This window comes from Phocoena phocoena, chromosome 18 (assembly GCF_963924675.1).
Source record: "Phocoena phocoena chromosome 18, mPhoPho1.1, whole genome shotgun sequence".
Classification (NCBI taxonomy): domain Eukaryota; kingdom Metazoa; phylum Chordata; class Mammalia; order Artiodactyla; family Phocoenidae; genus Phocoena; species Phocoena phocoena.
This window is the reverse complement of record NC_089236.1, coordinates 18,160,984-18,180,439: the sequence shown is the minus strand read 5'-3', so window position 1 is coordinate 18,180,439 and position 19,456 is coordinate 18,160,984. Positions and strand designations below refer to the sequence as shown.

The 19,456-nt window shown below is 37.8% G+C and overlaps 1 pseudogene; it reads left to right on the top strand.

Annotated features, from left to right (window-relative positions):
* Positions 1-17,971: 17,971 nt before the first annotated feature.
* LOC136137517 (protein ILRUN-like) lies at positions 17,972-18,840 on the top strand (annotated as a pseudogene).
* Positions 18,841-19,456: the final 616 nt, after the last annotated feature.

Sequence of the window (19,456 nt, the reverse complement as noted above, 5' to 3'; positions counted from 1 at the left end):
TGTGTAAGTGAAATATAAACTTAGGCTATAATAAACACCAAGCAATCATTATTTGTTAAATTGTTTCCCAGAGAAGATGGTTCCCAAATTCCCAACAACCCACTCACAAATAAACTTCTAAGGTACAAAACACTTGGAAATTGGGGATGGCTTATTTTTTATTTCTATATTTACAATCCTATAGGCTTAAGAAATGGTGCCACTACTAAGATAATATCAATGAATTACTAGTTTAAAATAAAAAATTATTTGGAAGATTGTGAAGCTATGTGCAAATCTTCCATCAGTCTAAGGACTGAGTGTGGGAAATTCTGTAAAGAAGTAAAATTTGGTTTGTGATATAATAATCTCTATTGTATTTACTTTTGACTTCAAGTATAAGATACTAGTCCTAAAAAGGTTTTCACAGACAAGCTGAGTTTCTTTTTATACACTGGTCAATAGGTTAAAAAAACTCCACAAAACAAAACCTGTTCTACAGGCTTCTGCACACATACAGGAAATATTAGAGAAAGTACAGTAGTTTTACATTTTATCTAGAGTACAAACCCTTTTAATAGGTTCATTGACACCTTGCTTAAGTTTTCATTTCTGCTAAGTTGTTCTGCCTTAAAGGACTCACTTGAATCAATAACTAAGGACATCTTTTTTGAGGCTGGCAAACTAGAAACATTGCTTAGAATGATGCATCTTTAAGCAATGACTCACTTTTGCAGCTAACAATATATACTTCCTTCTTACACAGAAGAATGATTACATGCCTTCCATCGATGCCTTTAAAAAAACATATAAAATTAGCATACAATCTCCCAAGTTAAGATTGTACAAATGAAGTTTTTATTGGAATGTGAATATATATTTTAAGAGTTTTTTCTTTTTTCTCTTCTCTATTGTTTACATACATATATGCATCTGTTCTTCAGCAGAACGACAATATTATATAAGAGTTTGGTGCCAGCTATAAGAACAAAATAACTGCCTTATTCCTTAATTTGAAATGTGCATTCATTTTGTATCAAATGGTAAGTTTGATATGTAAATTGTCTAATTTTTATTTTCACTCCAGAACTTTGAAAAAAATCATGTGTCACTTATTGGATCTAACAGAAGCATTCAACATGCAAATTACATATCCCTTTATTTAATGGCATCATTAACATTTCTAATTGAATTATGAGGAATGCTGTAATTGATAATATCAAACATCACAATGATTATTTTAAATTTACTGAAAATAGACGGAACGAGGTAACTTTTGAATTTTTATTCAGTTGAAAGAGAAACATGAAAAATGGTATCCTGCCACTATTTTATTTTTGGAAACTCTTTGTAAATAAAAACCCATTTCCAAAATAAGATATTCCATGGACACGGAATAGTTGGTAATGATTCAAGTGCCTTAGGCAACAGAGAAGTATTGTTTTGTAGTTGTTTTTTAAAACCTCTCCTAGTAACAGCAGTTTATCATGCACAAAGAAACAAGGTAACAGCACAGTTTAAAATGAAAATATAAGCAATAACTGTAAAACCTCAGCTAAACTAAAGGTTATCATATTAATTCCATCTCTGTGAACCATTATAGGTAACCTGGTTGATACTCACCAAATGTTACAGAAAAGCCCAGGATCGCCTAAGCAACGAAAAGTAGACACGTGGTGAGGTGCTGAAGACAGCTCTCTCTGGGGCTCAAAGCACTTTAGATGAAGTAGCCTTTATCTTCCATTTAATAGAGGGTGCCTCCTATTACCAAAGCGTGGCAGAGAAGAGTTTCCACAATCCTGTCTTGACTTTCTGTCTCCCTCTTTGAAGAGTAAGTTACCACCGGAAAAAGTTAGCAGAAAATGATCACTGAACACTCACACAGGGCAGCTGTAAATTTCCACTCTCTTTGCTTGCTCTCAGATTCCAAGCCTTGCTTGTCTCTTAATCTGTCACAGGCAGTTCTGTTTCTGGTCAAACCAGCTTGCTTATGCGTTCTCCTCTCCTCCTCTAATGCACTCTTTTAGATACATACCACACAGTCACAGCTCCCTCTTTTTCTTCCTCCTTCCCAATCATGCAATGTCACAAGAATGTGTGTAAAGCAATTAAGTTGAGGCAAATTTAATTCTTGGCCAAAGGAAAAAAAAAAAGAGTCTAGGTATAAACAAAATTTTTTTCTCATCACATTTTTTCCTTTTAAGTCCTATACTTGTTCATGCATGGTTTTGTCAACAAATCAAATTGGCCTGACCATCTTGTTTAAAAATTTAAATAACAAAGGCATGTTGATAGTGATAATAACAGATTCATTTGCTAATATGTTAGATTCCCAGGGAAGATGCTATTCCCAATCATAATAAGAAAGTGTAGCAAGTAAATACACAGTATTATTAATTTAATCTTGAGATTTTAAAAAGCAAGGGAGGCGGGGGTGGGGGGGTGGGGGGGGGTGTTGGCACAATGGATAACGCCTCTGACTACGGATCAGAAGATTTTAAAAAGCAAGGGAGGTGTTAGAATGAGTATTCATAATTTAATTTCAGTGTAATTTTGTGAAAACTTATTAAAAAATACGGTATATGTAAAAAAATACGGTATATTTTGAAACTTAGAATCAATTTAGTTATAAAAAGGAAATTATAAAGAACATAGAGAAATATTAACTCCAAAACTATTAAATGGAGCAGATTACACCATTTATGTTGCAAACCAAATGTAACTATTTGGTGTAGAATGTCTCCCCCTCCCTCCCCACCCCATCACACAAAAGCACTATTTGTCAGGATACGTAATACCTCTTCAATGAGAATTTTAAAAGCTAAAGGTTTCAAAAAACATTTTTTCATTAATATACATGTATAATTATAGAGTAAAATTTCTTAAAATTATGGATCTTTCTGCAAGGTTTGAGGATGAGGAATTAGGTAGAACGCTGAATGGGATGGCTAGTGACAGGCTTAGATGGCCTTTATTAGATTCTTTGGAGTTAAAAGGTAAGCTTGGAATACATGCTAGCTCTGTGAGGATGCTAGTCAGAGCTTGCTTTGGGGTTTTCTTTTTTTAATTAATTAATTAATTAACTTATTTTTGGTGTTGGGTCTTTGTTGCTATGCGCGGGCTTTCTCTAGTTGCGGCAAGCAGAGGCTACTCTTTGCTGCGGTGCGTGGGCTTCTCATTGCCGTAGCTTCTCCTGCTGCACCAGCTCTAGGCGTGTGGCTTCAGTAGTTGTGGCACGCGGGCTCAGTAGTTGTGGCTCAATGGGCTCTAGAGTGCAGGCTCAGTAGTTGTGGTGCACGGGCTTAGTTGCTCCGTGGCACGTGGGATCTTCCCGGACCAAAGATCGAACCCGTGTCCCCTGCATCAGCAGGTGGATTCTTAACCACTGAGCCACCAGGGAAGTCCTCTGTTCCAGTTCTTTAGTGCCAAAGACTTTTAGGTTCTCTGTCTCCCACTATGTTTCCACTCAAAAGTCTTGTGCTCTTCTAACAGATCTCCCAATTATAGAGCTGACAGAAATAGTTGTTAGACCTATTATTACTTTAATATTACTCTGCAGAACTAAAATATCTCTAAGAATATGAGCTTAAATTAATTGAAAGGTAATTATTTGTACTTAGTTGTTTATCCTTATGAAAAGTAAGTGAATAAATCTTGGCTTTATTACTTAATCTATATATCATATATATTAAATATATATTTCTTAACTTATATATACTTATTTTAAAATATTTTTCTTTATCTGGCTTATTTAAAGTACAGTTTAGAAATTTAAATATGTTACAAGGAAATTTTAACACCTAAAAATTAGGCATCAAGAAGACTAGGGCTTCCCTGGTGGTGCAGTGGTTGAGAATCCACCTGCCAATGCAGGGGACACGGGTTCGATCTTTGGTCCGGGAAGATTCCACGTGCCACGGAGCAACTAAGCCCGTGCGCCACAACTACTGAGCCTGTGCTGTAGAGCCTGTGAGTCACAACTACTGAGCCTGCATGCTGCAACTACTGAAGCCCATGCACCTAGAGCCCATGCTCCGCAACAAGAGAAGCCACCACAGTAAGAAGCCTGTGCACCACAACGAAGAGCAGTCCCTGCTCACCACAAGTAGAGAAAGCCTGTGTGCAGCAACGAAGACCCAACACAACCAAAAATAAATAAATAAATAAGTAAATAAATAAAAGAAGCCTAGAGATTAGTCTGCTGTTTGTTACTTCAAATTAGTAGTTCTGTAAATCTGGAATCTTATTTCCTATTTTTAAAGAAACAATAAATGGAAATTATCCCCAAACCCTAAAGGGTATTAAGATCCTACTATCTTCTTAAGATTATACTCAAAGAGTTCTGGTATAACTGAAGAAGTTCAGAATTTGTAAGGGTAGAACTTAGAATAACTATAAGGCTGATTTTTTAAAAGTCACTTTAAAATTAGACTTTATATCAATCTGTGATGGAGTCTAAGGCACAAAATAAAGACAAGGCATTTAATACATAATTAAACAGATTGTCTGCATATGAATGTATGTTTACATTTGATTCCTACTAAATACCATTTTTTAGGATGCATACAAAGAAATCACAAAAAGTGACCTTATATTAGGCCACAAAGACATCAGTAAATTTTCAAAGGAGAAATCAGTGCAAACTTCATTCTGTAAATACAACACAATAAAACTAGAAGCTATTTTTAAATTTTTTTAAATTTTTCAGAAGATAAGCAAACTGTTCTTTAAAATTACCCTATTAATACATGAAAATTAAAAAAGAACATTTTTTCAAAAATTATTTGGACAGAGAATTAAAAGTACAATTATAGGGACTTCTGTTTCAGACTATGATGGAGTAACAGGGACTAGATTTACTCTTCTATCTTACATAATTAAAAAACTGGACAGAATTAATAAAACAATGTTTTTCAGACACTGGACACCAGGCAGCTTAGCCCAGTAATCCCTAAGAGAAAGGAAACAAACAAAGGTAAGCTTCACAATTGTCCCAGTTTGCAGGGCAGGAAGGGGAACCCAAGCAGAGCATGGCAGTCTCCCTGAGTTCAAAAGACAGAGTTGATAATTCAAGAAGGCCAATGTGGCTAAAATTCACAGGGCAAAATACCAGAGAGGGAGAGCTGCAAAGAGAGCCCCAGAGATCTGCAAAAAGTTCCCTCAAATCTTCACTGAGAACTGATCAGTGCACGTCCATGAGAAAACTCTCCAAGGCCAAGGAAAGAACCACTGGAAAGAAGCAGGCTGAAGAATTCCCACTACACGCACAGGCTGAGAATAAACAGGTCATGTTCCCAACAGTCAGAATAAAGAAATCTCATAATAAATGGGAGATTGGGTTGAGAACTCAGAAAAATATTGCCTCAGTAGCAGGACCAAATTAGTCCTAATTGTTCTGGTCCCCCCCAATAGAGGTTACAAGTGAGCTTGAAAGGATCAAATTGTTTCCAAATAACTTAAGTGTATCCTAGAGAAGAATTAAAAATTTTTAGAAATCTAGCACACTACAACATAGAATCCACATGTTTAGCATCCAGTCAAAAAGTACCAGGCATGCCAAAAGCAGGAAAACACATGCATAATAAGGAGAAAAACTTAATCAATAGAAAATAGCTCAGAAATGACACAAGTAACAGCATTAGTACAAAAAGACATTAAAACAGCTATTACAAATATACTCCATAAGTTTAAGAAAGTATAAAAAAGCATAAGTATTGTTAAGGAGAACCCTGGAATATATTAAAAAGACACAAATCAAATTTCTAAATATTAAAACCACAATTTCTGAGATAAAAATTACACCAAATAGGATGACAGATTAGACACTGCAGAAGAAATAATTAGTAAACTTGAAGACAAAACAGAAGTTATCAAAATGAAACACTGAGGGCTTCCCTGGTGGCGCAGTGGTTGGGAGTCCGCCTGCCGATGCAGGCGACACGGGTTCGTGCCCTGGTCTGGGAGGGTCCCGCATGCCACGGAGCGGCTGGTCCTGTGGGCCATGGCCACTGGGTCTGTGCGTCCAGAGCCTGTGCTCCGCGACGGGAGAAGCCACAACAGTGAGAGGTCCACGTACCGCAAAAAAAAAAAAAAAAGAAACACTGAGGGAGAAAAAAGACCAAAAAAAAAATTTAACAGAGCATTCCTAACTATGGGAAAACTTCAAGCAGCCTAATGTATGCATTGTTTGAGTCCTAAAAGGAGAGCAGAGAAAAGGGGAAACAGAAAACAATGTTTGAAGAAATAATGACCAAAATTTTTCTAAATTTAATGAAAATTAAACTGAGAGAAATGAAAGAAGAAAAATACAAATCTACTACTATAGTCCAAGATATAAATACTCTTCTTTCAATAATTCATAGAAAAAGTAGAAAATCAGTAAGTATATAAAAGACTTGAACGGCACTAAAACCAATTTGATCTGATATATATCAAACATACAAACATAGGAAATATGTTCTCTGATCACATTAACTTAGAAATCAGTAATAAAAGATATGAGAAATTCCCAAACATTTGGAAACTAAATAGCACACTACTAAATAATCTATTGGTCAAACAAGAAATAAAAGCAGAAATTAGAAATTATTTTGGGGAATTCCCTGGCAGTCCAGTGGTTAGGACTGGGCACTTTCATTGTCATAGAGCCAAGTTCGATCCCTGGTCAGGGAACTAAGATCCTGCAATCCATGCAGCATGGCCAAAAATTGAAAAGGAAAAGAAAAGAAAAGAAATTATTTTTAACTGAATGAAAAGGAAAATCTAACAACAAAATCTGTGGGATGCAGGTAAAGAAGTATTTAGAGAGATATGTTTAACATTAAGCACTTATATTAGAAAAGAAAGCATGCCTCAAGCTAATGACCTCAGCTTCCACCTGAAGAAACTACAGGCGTTAAGCCCAAAGCAAGCAGAACCAAGAAAATAATAAAGAGCAGAAATCAATAAAGTTAGAAACAGAAAAACAATGAAAAAAATCAATGAAACAGAACCTGATTATTTGAAAAGATCAATAAAATTGCTCAACATCTTACAAGACTGATAAAGAAAAAAAGACAAAAATATCACTATCAGGAATGAAACATTAAACCATAAAAAAGCTATGAGAAAATACTGATATTTATTTGATCTCGGGGTAATATAGTTTTTTCAGACCAGATCTATTTAAGAATAATGTTTTAATTTGTTAAGCCCTCCCTCCTCTTCCTTTTTAAAAACTGATTCTGGACTTTTCAAAAAACCAAGACAATTCTGTTACAGAAACTTTTGAGAATGTGTTTTGTGGTGCCATTTAACTTGTTCTTCTATCCCCTGTATTTCCTATAAAAAGGAAATTAGCTCTGAAAGTATAATAAAACATTTTTTACAAGATAAGTTCATAATGAATCACACCAAGAGGCAACAGTCTCATTGTCCCACTATTAGTGATCTATGTTTGATGACTGAGTTAGGGTAATAATAGCACATTTCTTTATTGAAAAGACATTTCCCTTTTTGACTCGCTAGTAGGATATAGACTGATATTTTTTTCAACCTGCAAGTATGCAATTCTCTCTCAGTGCTTCCTCCAATGATTTTAGTATTCATTGGTGATCCTTCCCTAAATCAATTACTTCACCAGGGTTGCAAACTGGTAATTTTAAAAATTCTGTTCTTTCTATGTATATTGGCTGGCACTGTTTTGTAGAGAAGAGCTTCTCCTCAACTATACTTCTAATTGTTTAATTCTCTTTATTTAATTACCAATTTTGAGAGTAGGAAGCTAGTAATATTCACTTCCAATGGTGGCAAATGAGAGATACGTTTTTTTGGTGGGGGAAGTCTTTCTCTTCTCTTGAATATCACTATAAGTTCACAAATTTTTATAAATTCAATGTTTCAACCAATTACAGGCATTATTCTTTTTGGTGCTGTCCTCGTAGCCTGGGTTGACCCCCAAAAGCAGGGTCTGAAGCAAAAGCCTCATGTAATATTATTTTAATAAGAAATCCAATCACAATGAGCAGGAATGAGGAAACAGGGGAATAAAACAAAGAAGGAATATGTCAGCCAATATGACGATGCATCATCAAGCTGGCCACCTGTTAAATCTATCAGACTGAAACTCTTAGAAGCTATATGAACTGCATTTCAAGATCACCCCTAGGGTTCAGGGGGGCGAGGGTGGGAAAGGAAGAGGAAGAATTTATCTACTGGTTCTCATCTTGGATTGATCAAAGTCTTTCCCCAAAGGGAACTAACTCCCCTACACTTGAGTTTAACTCCTGTATTCTTCCCGGTTGCACATGTGTGGGTCTGGGCACTGAGTGGACCCCAGAGCAGTGGCCACATGGAAGCCCTGCGACACGTAGCAAAGGGCTTGCAGAATGACAGGAGATGAAGCTATTAGGTTATGCCTGCATGAGGGTTTGCATAGAGGTGAAATGAGACAAGTGAGTCCTAGAGGATCTGCAATGGTATATAAGAGGTATCTAAAACAATTGCTCAAACTTCCACAAATTAGGCCAGCGGGAGTCCTTTCAAGATAGCTCCTACATCCTTCTGATACAGTTTCAATAATCCTTGAACTTTCATTGCTTTCTTATTCAACACAATGGTGCAGGCTCACCTTGTATTTACTTTCTCCCAGATCTGGGCCATTTCTCCAGGGAGTTTTCCAAATGTGAGGAACAGTGCACTTACCCTTGCTCAAGTGTTTACTTACTGCATCCAGCTCCAAGATCTCTGTTGGTTTTATGCTTTTTAATCAAATTTGAAGTAGCTCCTTATGGTCTAGCATTCTATGGCTCAATTATAAATTTACTCCCCCACCCACCCAGGACATCTAATAAACAAGGCAAAAGGAACACAGGATACCAGGAATAAATACTCCCACATGAAAAAGGGTAAGTGAGGAAACATTAATCTATAATATGTATGATATTTTGCTGGACAGGAAGAGCAAGCTTCCCTGCCTGGGAATGAGTTCCTTAGCTACCAAACTGGTTGCCCCTTGTTCTAATCTCTCTAATCCCTGGGAGAATCCTCCCTATCAATTGTCCTCCAACGTCACATTTGAGAGGGTCATTGTGGATGGTTCATGACTGACAGCTTTCCTGCTGAAGCCAGTCTACCTGTTTGGGGGCCAGATTTAGGGGTCTGGGAGTTGCCAAGGGATGACAGAACTTTATTTCTCAGGCTTGAATTTCTTTGACAATACAACGGTCTTGGATTATCATTTGGCTTTTAATCACTTTGCCTTTTGTCTTCTACTCATCAAAGCCAAAAACTGTTGAATCTGTTGTGATTTTTGTCTCTAACCAGCTTCCTTGGTCTGCCCATTACTCAAGCCCCCAGGTTAAAATGCTTCCTTCTTGGTCTCTTCTTCCAATAAAATGGGAGAACTTCCCCTTACACCCAGGCTGCATCCTATTAGATTGCTCTGTATTCCGGGGTTGACTGCCCCACAAGGCAGAAGTAGAAAAAGATGCTTGGGTTTTCAGGCTTCTCCTAGATTCTAATCATATCTTTCTCACACTTTGTGCCTCCCTACTTTTGCTCAAACTAATTTAGCTCATGGCTGTGATCACACTGGAGAGACAAATACGCAGGCATAATGCTTAGGAAGTTCTTAGGCTCTCAGGTTCTGTATATGCCTTTTTAGTTATCCTTTTCCATATGAGCTCATTATCTCTTACTCAGAATCCTTTGACTCAAATTCTACCCAGGTGGAGCTCTGCAAAATCACATGTTGCTCCACTTGAATGATTATGATTCATTTCATTAACCTGTGACTTTGCTTATTTACAATATCATTACCATGAGGAGGGTGGCTTAAAATCTGGCAACTGGAAGTGATGTCTGGAAGGTCTTAAATAGACTTTCTCCCCCTCACCCGCCTTTTTTTTTTCTATTTTACTCATATCATTGGGTCATTCAGCATTTTTTATTGCAAGAAGGCAGAAATTTTATAGCCTCCTTTTACCCTTACCTTGCGTGCATTTTCTTAAAGACCTCTTAGCCTAGTACACTCATTTATTACTTAAATAAATTCCTATTTATCAGTTCTATCCATCACTCCACTTCCCATGGTCCACTTCGATATTTAACTCCCTATAGAAAGGGGTCAGCCTCTATTTCCCCCACATTCTTCTCTCCTGATCAATAACACTGTAGTTACCTAAATAGATAATAAAGTTTGTTTTTGTGTTTGCTTTAATTATACTTCTAAGGTTGGTGAGGGTAAAATAAAACAAGAACTCTAGTACTTTAACACAGAGTGTAAATTAACATAACTTTTTCCTGTAGGGATATTAACAATAAGTTGCAAAAGGCTTAAAATATTCATATTCTTTTTTATTTAGTAATTCAATGTCTACAAATTTATTCTAAGAATAAGTATGCAAGGAAGAATATACAGGGATATTTATTACACTACTTATAGCAAAAAAACCCCAAAACTAAAGTCCAAAGTATGTGATTGATTATAATCATTGGGTTCCATGTGGCATGGGCATTGGCCAACCAAAGCAGATGTCCAAACAACCAGCATAGTTGCAGGCCATTCAGCATGCCTACTGAATATTGAGCAGGGTTCATTCATTAATACAGAATAACACGGTCAAGTTGTTTAAGAACATTTAAAGAAATGGGGATATATTTATTGCATAATATCAAGCTTAAAAATTCTAAGATGCTAAACTTAGTAAAGAATATGAGCCCCCAATTTCTGTTCTATTTTTTACATAAATATTTCCTTCTATTTGGACATGGAAACAATACCAAAGGTTAACATTAGTTGGAACACCAGTGGTTACATTCATACATTCTTGTGTTTTCCAAATGTTCTAAAATTACCATGTACAGTCAGTTTTGCTACAAAATGAGGTAAGTGTTCCTAAAAATCTCCATGCTATGCAATATCATGCAATAAGAACCACAGGAATTGTGGGGAAAACCGGGTTGGAGCTCAATACTCAAAAATTTCATCAGAGACATATTTTTTCTCTTAAAGTAGGAACCTAATAAAAATAGTAGCACACTTTTACACATGTTAAGTGGTTTAAAAAATACATAAATACCACAATAAATATGGTACTTTTCCTTGAAAAAGACCTGACATTTTGCTCATGGCGGTGGATGTTAGGAGACTTATATCTTGTGAATTATTTCAAAATAGTGGAAATAGGATTATCTGAAATCAGCTGGAGAGTTGTAACACCAAACATGGATGAATGTGACTCATATAACATGTGGTACACAGAGACAGCTGGTACATGCTTGAGGTGTGTGCATGTCTATGTTTTGTGCATTGCTCCATGGTTTATGTTTTGTGCATTTCTCCATGGCTTGGTTCAGCTGGGTGGTTTTCTGCATTTGTAACACTGTACAAAAGCAAATGAGAAATCTGCATTATGCTCAAATGTTTCCTAATATATCAATCATACTGGAACAAATTTGTGTTTTCAAAACAAGTGTTAAAAGCAGAAATGACCCTTTTACCACTGTAAAATATATGTATATGTTGAGTATGCTAACAAGTACTGTGAACCTATTGTTGTAATTTTGCTAATTTGGGTAACTACAGATTTTTTTTTTTTAAGTGGTATTTACCTCTCACTCTCGCTGTTTTGTTTTTCTTTTTAAAACATCTTTATTGGAGTATAATTGCTTTACAGTGTTGTTTTAGTTTCTGCTGTATAACAAAGTGAATCAGCTATATGCATATGTATATCCCCTTATCCTCTCCCTCTTTCGTCTCCCTCCCACCCTCCTTATCCCACCCCTCTAGGTAGTTGCAAAGCACCAAGCTGATCTCCCTGTGCCATGCAGCTGCTTTCCACTAGCTATCTATTTTACATCTGGTAGTGTATATATGTCAATGTTACACTCTTACTTCGTCCCAGCTTACCCTTCCCCTCCCCATGTCCTCAAGTCCATTCTCTATGTCTGGTCTTTATTCCTGTCCTGCCCCTAGGTTCACGAGAACCATTTTTTTTTTTTTTTTTTAGATTCCATATATATGTGTTAGCATACGGTATTTGTTTTTCTCTTTCTGACTTACTTCACTCTGTATGACAGACTCTAGGTCCATCCACCTCACTACAAATAACTCAATTTTATTTCTTTTTATGGCTGAGTAATATTCCATTGTATATATGTGCCACATCTTCTTTAGCCATTCATCTGTCGATGGACACTTAGGTTGCTTCCATTCACTGTTTTTTTCTCCTCACTTCTCATCTATGCTTTTGTTTCTCTATTTTTCTCTCTTCCTAAAGATTACAGTATAGGTACAAAATACCACAGCTACAACTTCAGGTAGCCCAGGAATAACATTTGACTTTTCTTCAATAGTCTTATGCCAAAAAGGGAGACCCAAAGCAAAGAATCTATTTATTATCTTAGGAGTTTGTCATGCTATCCATGTACCATAGATATCTCTAGTTCTTCTCATAATTCCCATTTCAGACAGAATTAACATCGTGGCCCTGGAACTTGCTTAAAGATACTCAAATTGCTTTCATAAAAGCAGAATACAGAAGAAATGCCAGAGGACAAATGCTTTAGAGGTGTCCAAGTTGCACTGAAATAGGGGTTAATTGATAGAATGAAAACACATTTCCAATTGTCCATTAATTGCTAATCCTTGGCCAAATTTGGAAATCTTTAAAAGTTCTTAACTTCAGCAAGATAACAAAGCTTCTTCATTAGTCTGTTTTCTCTCTTATACTAATTCTGCTTCCATCTCCGCCTTCTGCTTTTTTTAGGAAGGAGGAAGCTTGAATTACAAAATTTAGGTGACACCCCTGCCCGTTGGCTGTATTTCCAAAATGTCAGAGCAATCTCTCAAAGCTGAGACCATCAATCTTTTTCTCACTTTCTAGCACCGCTCTGGCCCCCTACTGGTACTGCACTGCAGTGGCAGCTGCAATATTTGGCCCTCAGCAGTAACATCTACTATGCCAGTCCAAGGAATGACTGCCTTGTTTCCCTAATGCCAAGATAAAATATATCTCTACGTATATCTATTTAGTAACAAATAAATATAGATATATAGTCTCTGAAGGCCTTTATGTGATAAACTATTCTGAACACTGTTCTCATATCAAGTGCCTAGTTTCACAGTCCATAAAATCTTTGAAATTAGGCAGACCCAGATTTGAATGAAAACAGATTGTACGTAAGTAACATATCTTTAAATTGGAGATAACAGTATGTACTCCAGGACTAGTTGTGAGCATCAAGTGAAATAATATACATACATGCCTGACTCAGTTAACTGTTAAATGTTAGACACTCTGCTCCACTCATAAAAAACAAACAACAACAACAAAAAAACTCTAGCATATATTAAAAGTACATCATCCAACTTGCAGTTGCTCTATCACTACTCCTGAATGGGGCAGATCCACTGGAGGAGTCACAAGCAGTTTGTAGTCAACCTCATTTACAAAACACTTAGTAGATGCAAAGTGCTATAGTAGGTGCTCCATAGATACTCATAACCCACACACCAACAAGTCATTGACTATGTGTTTAAGGACTTTAAAGTTTGTCTTATATACCAACTAGACCAAAAGAATTCCGTTAAAAGAATTTTGAGTGCAGCTTTTTTTGGCCACAACACGAGGCCTGTGGGATCTTAGTTCCCTGAGCAGGGACTGAACCCGGGCCCTCGGCAGTGAAATCACAGAGTCCTGACCACTGGACCGTCAGGGAATTCCCTGAATGCAGCATTTTTAAAAAGCATAGGATAGGAGTACAGAAACCCTGGAGTTTAGTCTAATTTACTCTAAGCAAAAGACAGAGTTGGGGTGGGGGCAAGGGAAACGGGACCCTTAACCATTTGATCTAAGTAAGAAAATTACAAGAAGTCTCAGAGGTTCCAGAAGCGGTGCAGGGATTCCAGAATATTTGTGAATTTGAGATTAATAGCAAATTATCAAGGAGATGCTCTATAACAATGCTTTATTTTACACTCGATTAATCCACATCTTTCATTCTAACAAACATTTTGAGGGTTATTTTCTATGTGACACAAAGTAGTTTTCATAATGAACTTCAATTAATACTGTCCATACTTTCAGGGTTGCTACTAGCTTATATGGTACTTCGGTAAAAGTCAGAAAAAGGGACAGGTGCAGTCAAGCAGGCGCATAGATTAACCAGCAGATAGCACCTTCATACAAAGAACAAGTACCCTTTTCACAGGCAGATGCAGCCCTGCACCAGCCTGGCACATAGTTTGATGTGACAGAAGTGGGGATGTGAGCTGGATTTCAGGCCCCACTCACTTCCCTGGCCAGGAGGCTTTGGGCAGTGGGCAAGCCATACAACTAAATGCAATGGCCCTGAACACTTGACAATGGCAAGGCTCTGTTACAACTTTCTTATCACTTCAATGTATAGGATTCATCCGTCCAACCATCTGAGGAAAATCTGCTCTTTGGGGGTACAGAGTAAAATAAGAAATTCATATTTTATTAGGGGATATAAGACATGTACTAAAAATAACTAGAGCGTAAGGCAAAAAGTTATGAATTACAAATGAAAAGACTAATGAAATACCAAAAAATTCAGAAGAGCCAAAAAAAAACATACCTTGAGGAATCACAGAAGGTTTCATAGAAAAGGTGCATTGAATTCAGTTTTGAATGATGGGTATGATTTGGTCACATGGAGATAAGAACACAGTATTAGGAAGTACAAGATATAAATAACAAGCAATAATTTAGCTTATCAGAAGCAAATGCTATGTGAATGACACTAAAAAAACTGAAAAAAAACAGGTGGGGATCAGATTATGAAGAGCTTTAATACTAGGTTAATGAGTTTAACTGTTAATTTGTAGGCAAAAGGGAGCCATGATGTAATCAAACTCTCTTTCATGAATATGAATGTGGCAGTGTATAAGAAGAATCAAGAAGGCAGAGAAACAGGAGGAGATGAAATTAAAGGCAATTGCACTAGTCTAGGATGGCAATGAAAGTAACTAGGCAGTCTACGTGAGTATCAGAGACAATAGGTTTGGCACCTGAATAAATGTAGATGGTAATTGAGAGAAGAGACAATATGATGAGTTTCCATGCCTGTGTGAAAGAGTAGATGGGTAATATTTTCAAAATAAATAAGGACCAATGAAGGAAAAACAAATTTTTGCAAAATAACCAGTTGCTTGATATGTAACAAGTTTGAGGTGCCAGCAAGACTTCTGGATATAGATGCCTACAGAGGCAGTTGAACACATAGAATAGAACTTGGAGAGAAAACAGAGCCAGAGATATATTGGGGGTCACTCATTCTGCCAGTGCAATATGAGAAACCAAAAAGAAAGCCAAGAACAAACCTTTAAGGAACATCTATAAGTTGTGATAGAAAAAACTGACTAAAGAAACAGTAGTTAGAGAAGGACAGGAGAACCAGAAAAGTATACTATCACTATGAACAAAAAGGAGAGCATCAAGAATACGAAGTGTGCAACAATATGGAATACTGTAGAGCAGTGATGAGCATCCTGCCTAAACCTGTAATCTAATTTCTAAGGCCCTCTTTCAATTCTTACAAACCAAAGGTATCAGGGGAAATAGGGATATTCAGAGAACCACTTAGGACAAGGAAAAGGACCTTTAAGAATTCATATTCCCCTAAAATCCTAAAGACATAGGCTGATAGAGAGGCCAAAGCCAGGCTGGGATCACCAGAGCATACGGTACTACAGCAAAGCATAAAGCAGGCAGAGGACTCCAAGCCAGTCCTTCTGGGAAACTGGTAATATTCGTTCTGATCCAGGTAGCATGGCTCAACTGACTTGCCTTGAACACTGGATGAGAGGTTGGAGTAGTAGTCCCTGACACACAACAAATATTCCGGGGCAAAATTAGGATTGTAAGAGGTTAGGGATGAGGTAATGGAGGCATAAGCATATATTACTGTTTCCGAGTGTTTTGATAAGGAACAGAAGGAGAGCTTCAAGGACTAATGAAAGGTATTTTTGTTGCTTGCTTGCTTGCTCTTTTTTTTTAAACTCTCAGTAGATTGGGTAGAAAAGATATCAGAAAGATGCAAGATAAGAGGATAATTAGTGAGGCAAGAGTCTTAAGCCCACAACGGAAGATGGGATCAAGAACATAAGTGGAAAGTTTAACCCCCAAGAAGAATGATATATATCTTTCTAAAATGAAAAAGGAAGAGAAAGTATGAGTAAAATAAACTGTCCAGGTAAAGAGAAATGAAGTTAGAAAGCACATGATTGCTTCCATTTTCTCAGAAAAGAAGAACTCAAGATCATCTGAAGAGAATAATAGTGGAGTAATAGAATGTGCATTTGAGCAGAGTGAAAATTGATGTTATCAAAAATCATATAGGGACTTCCCTGGTGGCACAGTGGTTAAGAATCTGCCTGCCAATGCAGGGGACATGGGTTCAATCCCTGGTTGGGAAGATCCCACATGTCGCGGAACAACTAAGCCCATGTGCCACAGCCACTGAACCTGTGCTCTAGAGCCCAAGAACCACAACTACTGAAGCCTGCGCACCTAGAGCCCGTGTTCTGCAACAAGAGAAGCCACTGCAGTGAGAAGCCTGCACACCACAATGAAGAGTAGCCCCCACTCACTGCAACTAGAGAAAGCCTGAGCACAGCAACGAAGACTCAACACAGCCAAAACCAAAATAAATTAAATAAATAAAAAGGAAATAAAAAGAATCCGCCTGCCAATGCAGAGGACATGGGTTCAATCCCTGGTCGGGAAGATCCCACATGCTGCTGAGCAACTAAGCCCGTGCACCACAACTACTGAGCCTGCACTCTAGAGCCTGTGAGCCACAACTACTGAAGCCCGAGCACCTAGAGCCCATGCTCCGCGACCACAACAAGAGAAGCCACCGCAATGAGAAGCCTGTGCACCGCAAATGAAGAGTAGCTCCCACTCGCTGCAACTAGAGAAAGCCTGCACAGCAATGAAGACCCGACAGAGACAAAAATGAATAAATAAATAAGTTAATTTTTAAAAAAAAGAAATGAAGGTGTACCAAAATAAATAAATAAATAATAATTTAAAAAAATCATATAAATGTAGTAAGAAGAAAAGCTAAAGGCTATAACTTGCATACATCAAATTCTAAGCTCAATAGTTACAATTCCACTTACAATAGCACCACAAACAATAACCAGGTGAAATACGTGCTATGGTATTCCTCCAACTTCCCAATTCAAGGAATAACAAAGAATGAGGTAAGAAAGAAGTCATGGAATCCTCAGATACAATATATCAATACAATATCATCATAACCAACAAAAATGGGCTTAGTGCCGTAACCATAGTCAGATGGTAATGACTCTCTTATTTCCCTGCCCTTCTTTGCTGGATCTATTTTCTGTTTTTTTCCACAGTTGACACTTGTATGAAAAGTTCTTCCTTGAATCAATTAAGAACACAACATAGCTTTTAATGAAAGAACAACTCTCATCCTATCAAGAACTGACACATGTTCATTCTCTTTTTATAAAGTACGTCATCTTCCAATTTTCTGAGTTTTTACAAACTTTCACTTTGCTACAAATTATTGAAATCAGAGCTATACAAAAAATTTCATGTTGGAAAATCATATTATTTCTGTTGTAACTCTTTAAAAGTACAATTTGTAAGCTGGTGCTCTAGAACCAAGAAGGAAAACAGGATCTAAAAAGAACACAGAAAGGACAAAGAGAGAATTAGGTTAAATAAAGGGACAGAAGACCTTGAGTTATAAATTATTCAGTTTAAAATGTCCTGGGAAGGAGAAGCGAGAGGAGGCGTTGGCGGCGGCACTAGGGGCGCGCGGGGGTGGGGTGGGGTGCGAGAGTGAGTGAGCGGCTGAGTGAGTTTATCCCTATGGGTGGTGAGAGGCCCGGGGCCTACCTCCGAGGAGCGGGGTCGCAGCGCCAGCTAGCAACGGGCCCCCTCGCGGGCCCCGGCCCGGCGTCGGCTCAGTTGTGAGGAGGAAGGGAAACGAGTGTCCGGCCCCAGCCATGGAGGGCATGGGCGTGAGCCTGGACCCCGAGCTGATGCAGAAGTTCAGCTGCCTGGGCACCACCGACAAGGACGTGCTCATCTCCGAGTTCCAGCGGTTGCTCGGCTTCCAGCTCAACCCAGCCGTCAGCGCCCTCTTCCTGGACATGACCAACTGGAACCTACAAGCAGCAATTGGCGCCTATTATGACTTTGAGAGCCCAAACATCAGTGTGCCCTCTATGTCCTTTGTTGAAGATGTCACCATAGGAGAAGGGGAGTTGATACCTCCTGATACTCAATTTATAAAAACATGGCAGATCCAAAATTCTGGGGCAGAGGCCTGGCCTCCAGGGGTTTGTTTTAAATATGTCAGGGAAGACCAATTTGGACATGTGAACATGGTAATGGTGAGATCGCTAGAGCCCCAAGTGATTGCAGATGTCAGCGTCCAGATGTGCAGCCCCAGCAGAGCAGGAATGTATCAGGGACAGTGACAGATGTGCACTGCTACAGGACTCTACTATATAGATGTCATCTGGGTCATTCTCAGTGTGGAGGTGGGTGGACTTTTAGGAGTAACACAGCAGCTGTCATCTTTTGAAACAGAGTTCAACACACAGTCACATCACAGGGTAGAAGAAACTTCAACCCGTTTGCCTCTCCCCAAAAGAACCAACAATCAGATGAAAACAACTTAAAAGACCCTGGGGGTTCCAGGTTCGACTCGATCAGCAAAAACACATGGTCTCCCACTCCTGACCAAACCGAGCAAGATGAGAATAGACTCTCACAGAACTCTGTAAATCTCTCCCCCAGCAGTCACGCAAACAACTTATCAGTAGTGACTTACAGTAAGGAATCTCCTCTACCTAGGAGATGGCCATGAGAGAGCTCTGTCTGCCAGCATCTCACCTGGATTCTAGCACACTTGCTATTACATGAGATCTTGGGGGCTAGAATTTCAAATAGCGAATAGCCTTTTCTGAAGTCTTTAATGAAAGGAAAGTCAAACTCAACCAACATCCTTCATCTCATTGTAGGACTTTAAATAATATGTTTTCATTCACAAAAAAATAATAATAAAATGTCACGGGAAACTAGTCTCAAATGATCTCTTTCTACATTTTGAAGATTGTTGCTAATGGAAAGTACTTTTTGACAAGATATTTAATTTTCAGACTCAAACAAAGACATTGACAGCAAACAACACATAGAATTATAATAAAACATATCCACTGAATGGAAAAATCTCTATGGAATTAGTTCAGTAACTACAGTTGGATTTCATTATCTTTATAAAACACATTTTACCATAACTCTGAAGACTTATAAAACATGATCTAGAATAGGAGAAATGATTATAATCTATTAATAACTACTGACCACAGAAAAATACCTTTAATAAATGCAAACAGAATGCTATCTCATTTTACAAATAAAATACGAACTAGTGTACTTTTTCTTGCTATATTAATTCTTTAAAAATATATCTTTTAGGGCTT